Source organism: Xiphophorus couchianus, chromosome 7 (assembly GCF_001444195.1).
Source record: "Xiphophorus couchianus chromosome 7, X_couchianus-1.0, whole genome shotgun sequence".
Lineage (NCBI taxonomy): Eukaryota > Metazoa > Chordata > Actinopteri > Cyprinodontiformes > Poeciliidae > Xiphophorus > Xiphophorus couchianus.
The window spans coordinates 5,036,974-5,048,167 of NC_040234.1; the positions used below are offsets into that span (position 1 = coordinate 5,036,974).

General features: G+C 40.5%; 2 long non-coding RNA genes across 2 annotated transcripts; both read left to right on the forward strand.

Moving 5' to 3' along the window:
• Positions 1 to 7,586: 7,586 nt before the first annotated feature.
• LOC114148056 (uncharacterized) lies at positions 7,587 to 9,326 on the forward strand. Its single transcript, XR_003596199.1, has 5 exons — positions 7,587 to 7,622; positions 7,789 to 7,889; positions 8,053 to 8,122; positions 8,220 to 8,548; positions 8,883 to 9,326. It is a non-coding gene; the product is annotated as an uncharacterized LOC114148056 (long non-coding RNA).
• A 42-nt stretch (positions 9,327 to 9,368) lies between these two features.
• Positions 9,369 to 10,837, forward strand: LOC114148059 (uncharacterized). The gene is made up of 2 exons (XR_003596202.1): positions 9,369 to 9,532; positions 9,627 to 10,837. It is a non-coding gene; the product is annotated as an uncharacterized LOC114148059 (long non-coding RNA).
• The last annotated feature ends 357 nt before the right edge of the window (positions 10,838 to 11,194 follow it).

Sequence of the window (11,194 nt, forward strand, 5' to 3'; positions counted from 1 at the left end):
TTAGCATCAATGCTAAAGAAAGCTGCAGTCATATGAGGAGATTCACAAGAATGTTTACTAACATGGACGTGCACCATCCAGTATGATAAAGTAAGTGTATCAGCTAAAATTAGCAAAAATGCTAATGTTAGCGTGATTGCTGTCAGTAGCATATGGGACATCATTGGATGTTTTCTATAATGGACTTACTCCATTCAGTAGACTAAACATGGCTAATAAGTCAAATAAATAGCTAATAGCTTATATAAGCTAAAATGCTAATGCTAATGAACTGCCTTGCGCAGTTCATTACCTCAGGGGCATATTGAGGCTTTTATTTTGAAATTTGCAGTAAGCTTCATTTTAAATGCCCACAGTATTCCATTGTGTAACAGTGCTTTGGATAAAAAGTCACATAAAGCCAAAAAGAGCAATTACATGATGTAAAAATTGTCAAGGCTTTTATTTTGAAACTTTTGTTAAGCTTCATTTCAAAGGACAAGTCTAATCCCATGTCTAATAGTCATTGGGTTGAATCAGTTATATAATGCTCAAAAGAGCATTTATGTGATGTAAAAATATTCAAGGCTTTTATTTTGAAGTTTTCAGTATGCTTCATTTCAATGGGCCAAACTAATACCACGTGTAACAGTGTTTTGGACGAAAAAGTTAAAAAAAAAAAAGCCAAAAAGAGCAATTACATGATGTAAAATTTGTCAAGGCTTTTATTTTGAAATTTTTGTTAAACTTCATTTCAAAGGGCCACACAAATCCCATGTATAACACTCAATGGATTAAATCAGTTATATAATGCTCAAAAGAGCAATTACATAATGTAAAAATATTCAAGGCTTTTATTTTGAAATTTTCATTCAACTTAATTTTAAATTGCCACACTAAACCTATGTGTAACAATGATTGGGTAAAATCAGTTATAAAAAGCCCAAAACACAAGTAGTTCTAAAGGCCAGCTCAGTCCTCCTCTGTAGTAACTGACAGTTCCTCCATGTTGTAGTTCTGACATTCAGCTCAGACCTCTTTTGTAGGCACTGAGTGTCCGCCATGTTGTAGTTCTAACCTTCAGTCATTGTAGTTCTAAAGAGCAGCTCAGCTGTCATGTGAGTGAGACAGAGAGGGAGAGACAGAATTGTAACTGTTTGAAGCAGTTCGTTTTTCTGATCAAAGCAGGCTGAACATATCTTTCCCTACATGCTGTCAATAGCATGTGGGATATCATTAGAATGTTGTCTGTAATTGACTTACTGCACTCAGTATATTAAACATGGCTAATAAGTAAGAAAATAGCTAATAGCTTATTTAAGGTAAAAGGCTAATGCTAATGAACTGCCTTGCTGAGCAAGGCAGTTCCCTAACCTGAGAGAAAAATAGAATGCATGCTAATATTATTGCACCGCCATAGGCGGTGCATTAACCTGAGGGGGATACTGAGGCTTTTATTTTGAAAAAAACATAAGCTTCATATTAAATGACCAGACTAATTAAACTGTCTAACAGTGTTTGGGTTAAATCCGTTATTTACTGGCCAAAACAGCCAGTAGTTCTAAATGGCAGCTCAGCCCTCTGTTTTAACTGAGTGTTGATTAGAACTACAGTGATGCGTATTTGTAGTCCAATCTCCAATCTACCAGCAGCCAATCGCCTCCTGTGTTCCGTTGCTATGGTTATCAATCCTCTGCTAACTGTCATGTGTGTGTGACACAGAGAGGTGGACAAAGATTTCTATCTTTGTGAGACACCCCATTGGTTTATATGGAAAAAGCAGCCTGAACAACTCCTTGCCGTTCAGGAACCGAGAGACGTATTGAAAAACCGTTTGAAGCATATGAGAGAACTATTTGTCTTCTCCCATAGTACCGCGATTCATATTTGTAGCTCACTCACAGTAATTGCAGTGATGAGACAAAAATGGTGTATGCAGAGCTCAGAAATACAGTTAAATGCTTATTTAAGCATTTAAGCATTTTAGCTTAAATAAGCTATTAGCTATTTATTTTACTTATTAGCCGTGTTTAGTATACTGAAAGAGTAAGTCAATTATAGAAAACATCCTAGTGATGTCCCACATGCTGCTGACTTCACAAGTCAGTACTGCTCTCCTTATGCATTGCTATGGGCAGGCCCCAATAATACTTTTATAATGTATAAGGTAGTTATACATTATATAAGTATGGACACAGCCACAAAGAAGAATCGCCTGCGCCTCCTTGAACGAAGGATCCGGCGCTTCACGGACGGAGGTCCCAGCAGCGGCGGCCTGGCTCCCCGGGTGAGGCAGGCGGGAAGGAGCTTCAGGGCGGGGATCCCCTCTGAGCAGCAGCGCTGCTTGGAAGAACCGGACGGCTCCGAACTTCGTAAGGAGTCACCCCGGTCCTGCTCAACTTTTAAACATACAGAGTTATTGTTTTAATGTCCTTGTTCTTATCCTCTTTTAGTTTAACTTAATTAAGGAATTGTATTTATTAAAAGATAAGTAAAAATTTATGTATAACTGTACAATGCCATGTTTTAAAAAACGTCCCAAGTAACAATAAAACATTTCGAAAGAAAAAAAAAAATCTCCGTTATTTGTGGTCCAATTTCTCTCACGCACCAGCGCGTGCGTTCGTCAATGGAAGTCATGGCAACGACGTTAGCGTCCTCGAGCCTATAAATGACGCCGACCTTCTGAGTTCTTTCCCCTTTGCGACGGGACTTTTGACAGAGACGCCTGAAGGAGCCTTTAAAGCCTCGGAAGGTTTGAGCTTGTCGAGAATCTGCTGTGCAAAACTTGCTGAAGAAGAACTTGCTGAAATTCGCACTTGCTGAAGAAACCCGTGGATACCAAACCTGCGAAAGACGTTTCCTGACCGGGAGAAGAAGCAGCAGGGTGACCAGCTGGAAGGTTCAAATCATTCTTCTACTATTTTTAATAAACCAAAGCAAGTTATTACTAAGATATTAGTGACTTGTTTAGTTTATTTTTGCGTTCGTGTGTGTGTGTTTTAAAGAAATACTGACTGCTGTAGAAAAAAAGACGAGTAGCATTCTTTGCTAGCATAGATCTAACTAACTAGTTAACTAATGAGCCTTTTTCTTTACTGAATTTCGCTGGAAATGTCGGGAATGTTAAACTGTGGTGTAATAATTTAAGAAATATATGCATTTTACTGAATTATAGTCAAATTAGTTCAATTAACTTCAAATTAATGAAAAAGTTGCTTGTTTTTTGACCGTTATTTTTTGAAAAATGCCGTGGTAAACACTCAGTTTCCATGGATACGCAAAATGAAATGACTTAAATATTTAATATTTTTTAAAAAAAATTTAAAAAATAGTGTTTACCCTTATAATAACCTATATTTGAATTGTTTAGTTTCATTATTTTTTCAAGATAGGGACATGTTGATGTGTTTTGGGTTTTTTTTAAATGCCCTGACAAACATACTTGGTTTCCATGGTAATGACATCAGACTAACGGTTTGTTAGGACGCTTTCCATAAAATTTCCATTCATGTCCGCGTTCACACACTGATGTTTATAAGCTAATGGATTGTAGCCACAGATGTTGTATGGTGCCAGCAATAAACTCCAGCTAAAGGTGAGAGAAGTGTCTTGCTCAAGGACACAACGACAGAGGCGGACCATTGCAGGGCAAACTCCTACCACTGTCGCCCCAGTAATAAGCATTGTAAGTGTGTGTGTTCGTTAATGATAGACCATTAATAGGCAATGAATCGTGTATAGTCGTAGTGATCATCAATCAAAGCTAATTTTCACAGCAAAATAATGATTTATTTGTGAAAATCATCTTCAATGACTTTGGATTCCAATTCTTGGTAAACTGGATGGTTCTTTGCCCTTTTTTTCTTTTTGATAAATGCCTACACAAACATATTTAGTTTCCATGGATACATTGGTGACATTATTTAAAATGACTTCAATAAAAAATGAAGGAACACTTTGCAAACATGCAATGCCGTGTTTGCATTGCAAGTTTGTTTGTCTGAGTGCTGATGGTTTATACGTGTTTGATCACTGAGTTTTAGAGTTTGTTCTGGTTTTTATGTAAAATTGTGTTTTTTGCTGGTTTTTTTGTGACTAAATATAAGCTTTATTTATTTTATCTCTTAATTCCCGTTCTTGTTGTATAATCACATCTGGCATAGCATTAATATTGCTAATTAAATATATTCAAGAAAAACAAACACATTCACAAAGCTGGGTTATTGTATTGTTGGTATTTCAGTGTTCCCTCTAAACATTGCTTTGGACTTTTGTGATTTTTTCCAAGATACAGATTTATAGCTTTTTTGGCTTTGGTTTTTTCTTCACAGCCCATACCATGGCGCTTCCAGCAGATGGATCCCCAACGTTGGAGGGACGTCCAGATAATGGTGAGGAACACGGTAAGTTGTGGTTAAATGAAGCCGACATGGTTTCTGAAGACCACGGAGAGGAGTTGAAGTATAGTTCACCTCCGCAGTCTGTGGACTGTTCTACCAGCTCCACTGATAGCAATATTACCAGCTCCAGTGGTAGCTCTACTAACAGCTCCAGTGAAGACGAGGTAGGTAATGGAGACCAGGATGACTTTAGATCCCGATTTCGGGTTGTCCAGGTCCTTCGACCAAACATTAAATTAGGGGTGGCTCAGAAGCCCCAAGAAGACCTGGCTCCTTGTAATTCAGTTGAATTCCCATCTGGACCTGACAAACAGGAAGAGCCCATTTTACGTCCAGAGAAGTCCAGACCTATCGGTACCTTGCAACATCATCAGGTAGGTTTGGAAGAGGACACGGCTCATGTGACATCTGTGACTGGCATAAACGGAAAGAGGACAAAGAAGAGTGATGCTGAAGAGGAGCCCCCAGCCAAGAGGACCAAGTATAGTGTCCTGTCCTTTCCGTACCAAAAGACGGAATATGACGATCCCATTGAGTTACCACCTGTCCTCAGTCCCTCAACACCGACGCACTTTGAAGATCCCATTTTGTCATCCCCCGTCCTCATTCCATCAACACCGACGCACTTTGAAGATCCCATTTTGTCACCCAGTGTTATCAGTCTCTCACCAATGTCGCCATATGAGGATCCCATTTTGTCACCCAGTGTTATCAGTCTCTCATCAATGTCGCCAAATGAGGATCCTATTTTGTCACCCAGTGTTATCAGTCTCTCATCAATGTCGCCATATGAGGATCCTATTTTGTCACCCAGTGTTATCAGTCTCTCATCAATGTCGCCATATGAGGATCCCATTTTGTCACCCAGTGTTATCAGTCTCTCACCAATGTCGCCAAATGAGGATCCCATTTTCTCACCCAGTGTTATCAGTCTCTCACCAATGTCGCCATATGAGGATCCCATTTTGTCACCCAGTGTTATCAGTCTCTCATCAATGTCGCCAAATGAGGATCCTATTTTGTCACCCAGTGTTATCAGTCTCTCATCAATGTCGCCATATGAGGATCCTATTTTGTCACCCAGTGTTATCAGTCTCTCATCAATGTCGCCATATGAGGATCCTATTTTGTCATCCCCCGTCCTCAGTCCCTCAACACCAACGCACTTTGAAGATACCATTTTGCCACCCAGTGTTTTCAGTCTCTCAACAATGTCGCCATATGAGGATCCCATTCTGTCACCCCTCGTTTTCACTCCTTCACCATCAATATACTTTGAAGATTCAACTTTGTCATACCCCGTCCTCAGTCCTTCAACACCGATGCACTTTGAAGATCCTATTTTGTCATCCCCCGTCCTCAGTCCTTCAACACCGATGCACTTTGAAGATTCTATTTTGTCATCCCCCGTCCTCAGTCCCTCAACACCGACGCACTTTCAAGATTCTATTTTGTCATCCCCCGTCCTCAGTCCCTCAACACCGACGCACTTTCAAGATTCTATTTTGTCATCCCCCGTCCTCAGTCCTTCAACACCGACGCACTTTGAAGATCCCATTTTTCCACCCATTGATTTCTTTCTCTCACCATTGTCGCCATATGAGGATCCTATTTTGTCACCCAGTGTGATCAGTCTCTCATCAATGTCGCCATATGAGGATCCTATTTTGTCATCCCCCGTCCTCAGTCCCTCAACACCAACGCACTTTGAAGATACCATTTTGCCACCCAGTGTTTTCAGTCTCTCAACAATGTCGCCATATGAGGATCCCATTCTGTCACCCCTCGTTTTCACTCCTTCACCATCAATATACTTTGAAGATTCAACTCTGTCATCCCCCGTCCTCAGTCCTTCAACGCCGACGCACTTTGAAGATCCTATTTTGTCATCCCCCGTCCTCAGTCCCTCAACATCGACGCACTTTGAAGATACCATTTTGCCACCCAGTGTTTTCAGTCTCTCAACAATGTCGCCATATGAGGATCCCATTCTGTCACCCCTCGTTTTCAGTCCTTCACCATCAATATACTTTGAAGATTCAACTTTGTCATACCCTGACTTCTTTTTCTGTGAAGAGGACACAGTAGAGGAAGCAATACCTTCAACATCTAGCGGAATAACAGCAAGAGAGAGTTCCAGACACGTGTTCTTTAGACCTCACTACGTCTTGTCAAGTGACTCTGATTAGATTGGGATCTGTAAAAACTGAAGACCTATTTGGGAAGTCACATTAGGACATCATCATTTCTCTCATGTTTTTTATTAAAGCCATTGGGTTTCTAGGCAGACTGAGGAAGCCTTCGGTAGCGCCTTGCACCGGGGCTTTTCTTTGTTCCGCTACTAAATTGAGTATTTTAGATGTTAAGGTTTCTGGCAGGACTGAGGAAGCCTTCGATAGCGCCTTGCACCGGGGCTTTTCTTTGTTCCGCTGCTAAATTTAGTATTTTAGATGTTAAGGTTTCTGGCAGGACTGAGGAAGCCTTCGGTAGCGCCTTGCACTGGGGCTTTTCTTTGTTCCGCTACTAAATTGAGTATTTTAGATGTTAAGGTTTCTGGCAGGACTGAGGAAGCCTTCGGTAGCGCCTTGCACCGGGGCTTTTCTTCGACTTTGTGTTTTCCTCTCAACTCCGTCCTGTTTCAGGGTGTAATAGTGGTGCTTCCCTACACGCTGCTTTCCAATATAGTAAATTATTCTGTCCTGTTCGTCTACTAATCCAGTCTCCCAGTTTTTAATCTTTCAGGTTTTAGCTGCTCATCGCTGGATTCTTTCATCGTTGTCCATGTGGTTCCTGCCTTCTGGATCCCTTGTTTTTCACACCGCTTGTAAGTTTTTGCATTCTACCTTCACATCATGCTGGTGGCAGATCTCTGATTCTCTGATCATTCCAGGTTGGATCTCGTCAGCCTGTAAACCTCCACCTTCAACACCACCAGTCAGACAGTGGAAGATAAGAGATCCCAGTTAACAAAAAAACAGTAAAAAACCTATTTTTACCTGGCTAGCGATTTTAAATATGGATGAAATTGAGGTCAAATTTCAAAGCTGTTCTTTCTTCTGTCCATGTTCACATTTTTTAACTCTGTTGTCTTTTCTCTTTATTTCATTTCTCAGTCAACTCATGTCACTTGACTTGAGTTGACCAACAATTAAAGAAGAAGACCTGCTCCACCTGTAAACCTCCACCTTCAACACCACCAGTCAGACGGAGGAAGATAAGAGAACCCTGTTGACAAAAAAAGTAAGAAAACCTATTTTTACCCGAGTAACAATTTTAAATATGGATGAAATTGAGATCAGATTTCAAACCTTTTCTTTTTTCTGCAGATTTATATTCTCTGTTTTTTAACCCTGTTATGTTTTATCTTTATTTCATTTCTCCGTCAACTCATGTACCACGACTTGAGTTGACCAACAATTAAAGAAGACATGCTCCACCTGTAAACCTCCACCTTCAACACCACCAGTAAGGTGGAGGTAGAGAAGAGAACCCTGTTGACGAAAAAAAGTAAGAAAACTTATTTTTACCCAGCTAACAATTTTAAATATGAATGAAATTAAGGTCAAATTTCAAAGCTGTTCTTTCTTCTGTCCATGTTCTCTTTTTTTTAAACTCTGATGTCTTTTCTCTTTATTTCATTTCTCCGTCAACTCATGTACCTCAACTTGAGTTGACCAACAATTAAAGAAGACGACCTGCTCCAACTGCTGATCTACTGGTTGTAACAGATTGTGGAAAAGGTGAGGACATGATGACTTGATCAGGAATTCACTTTAATCATCTGTTATTTAGACAGAGATTAAGGAATGTGTGTATTATTATGTGATGATTGTCCAGCATCACCAGCAGCACTGGACCAATCAGGAGAGAGAAGACACAGAGGACTGAAGGGACTCAGAAAATCCTGCTGGAAATCCCAAGATGAAGTTTCCTGATGCAACAGGGGGACACCTGAGGACACAGAATAAAGAAGGACCATGTGAAGCAGGTCCTTCAATAACAAACCAAGCATGAGTTGACCAACACTGACAGCAGGTTACTTTGTCCATCTACTCATCTACTGGTTGTAACAGATGATGGTGAAGGTTGAGGAGATAATGACTTGATCAGAAACTGTGGCCGACAACTGCAAACGCGCAGCAAACAGCAAAACGAGCTGCAAACAGGTGAAACTGCACAGGAAAAGAGAAACTTCATTATCTTTTTACATTTTTTGTTTCATTTCATTGAAACCACAAAAATGTTTCCACCATAACTTCCAATTGTTCAATATTTTTTTCTATCAAACTTTGAGTAGTGTGCAAGAATGACCCAAACATGCTTTGACTTTATTGATCCCAAAGGGAAATGAAATGTAGTTGCAGCTCATTAATTCAGATTCTTCAAAGAGTTATTGCAGATGACTGATTGCTGTCAGCAGGAAAGATCTTTTGTAGCTGTCTGTGTTGCAGCAAACCTGAAGAAGCCTCTGACTGATGATACTCTGTTTTCCCCATACAGACTCATGAAGAGGACGGTCAGAGTCGTCCATAGCTTTCTTGACTCTTCTGAAGAATCTTTCTTTGCGTCATCTCCAGAGATTCCACAGTCATCTCCAGAACAGAACCAGAACCAATCCAGCCTTCTTTATCAGATTGTTGAGCCTTTTGAGGTTCCTGGCTCTGATGCTGCTGCACCAACAGATGATAGCAGAAGAGATGACACTCTCAGCAGCAGACTTAAAGATCTGCAGCAACTTGCTGCAAACCTTGAAGGATCTTAGCTTCCTGGAGAAGTGCAGTCTGCTCTGTCTCTTTTTGTAGACGGCTTGTCCATGTGGTTCCTGTCTTCTGTTGCGTCTCCAGTCCAGTCTGTGTTCCAGATGAACACCGAGGTATTTATATTCCTGAACCACCTCCACATCTTCTCCCATGATGGAAATAGGGTTTCCTGTTTCTCCTGAAATCAACAACCCTCTCCTTTGTTTTGTTTACAGTCAGGATTAGATGATTGTTCCCTCACCTGGCCACAAAGTGATCCACCAGATCTCTGTACTCAGCCTCTTGTCTTCCTCTGATACACAACAACTGCAGAGTCGTCTGAGTATTTCTGTAGATGACAGAAGTCGGACTTGTGCTGGAGGTCTCAACAGTAGAGGGTGAAAATGAATGGTGAGAGTACAGTGCCCTGTGGTGTTCCCATGTTGTTGAGCACCTGGTTAGACACACAGTCCTTCAGTCTCACTAACTGTGGTCTGTTTGTCAGGTTGTCACAGATGCAGGTGATTGTTGAGGCCTCCACCTGTGTCTTCTGGAGTTTCTAACAGAGCAGATCAGGCTGAATTGTGTTCAATGCACCTGGGAACCAAAGACCCTGATCCTCACTGTGCTGCCTGCTTTGTCCAGATGACAGTGGGTTTGTTGAAGCAGGTGTCTGATCAACTCCAACTCCACGGCGATAAGCAAACTGCAGGGGGTCCTGATATGTGATCGTCTGCTTACTCAAGTGGGCCACCAGGAATCTCTCCAGGACCTTCATGATGTGGGACGTCAGGGCAACAGGTCTACAGTCATTATGACTGATGGGTGACTTTTCTTCGGTACCGGAACCAGACAGGATGTCTTCCACAACAACGGAACCTCCTCTTGGGTCAGGCAAAGGTTGAAGAGATGCTGCAGAATCCCACAGAGGGAATCTGGGACTGACAGCATCTGGACCTGCAGCCTCGTTCCTGTTCAGTTTCTCCGGCTGCTTCTTCACCTGACTTCTAGATACAGAAAAGTTGGAGGTGGAGGCAAAGGGAGCAGCAGCGTCTCCTGATGTGGTTAAAGACAAACTTGTGGAAGCAGAAGAGTCCATGACTGAGGTGGAAGATGGAACATCTGAGGTTTGACAGGAAAGCTGTGGGTCAGAGGAGGATGAGAAATCTGTTTGGCTGCAGACAGGAGAGGAAGATGATGAGCTTGTTCCTGGACTGAACCTGTTGAAGAATGTGTTCAGCTCATTTCCTCTGTCCAGAAACTAATATTGTTAAAGAAAAGTCATGGTAGCATGTTTTTATGTAATAATGTGTATGTAATGTGTGGAATGAAGAAGATATGCTGCATAATCTGATGGAATTACAGAAAATCATTGTGGCTCCTGCTCAGTGCAAAAACACACATTTTGTTGGTTTCTGAAGAGTAAAAATTGAACAAATGTGTACATTTAAAGATTAAATTTATATTTCACAGTCATCACAATGCTAAAGAAAAGTCTCACAACAGGGTGAAAATCATGGTGTTTATTTACAAGACAGGAAGCAGGAGGAAGATATTAAAGAATGTAAAATATTTTGCAGTGTCAGGTTATTTCTATGTATTATGATGTAATATAATACATGTATTTTTGGACTTATTGTATTCTGTTTTATTTTTGTGTGTAACTTTCACTTGATTTGTGAAAGCATGAGGAAGATATTAAATTTTTTGTATATATTTCGCAGTGTCATGTTATTTTTATTAATTATGATGTCATGGTGTATTTTGGAGGTTTTTGTATTCTGTTTAGTCTTTTGTGTAACTTTCACTTGATTTATGAAAGCATGGAAAGTTATTAAGCTGATCATAGAGTGAAATAACATCAAGTTGTAAGAAATTTCAATAAAAGGTTTTTTTGCCATCACTGCTTTGGTTTTATTCAGATATCAGATTTGGATCATTTGAGATGATAAATCTGCTTTAGAGCAGAAGGACAATCATTTGATTTCCTTTTTTATGCTATTTAAACTCATTGGCATGAAGCCTGGTACAAACAAGTTATATTTTGTTTGTATGAAAACAAGCAAAAGAAAA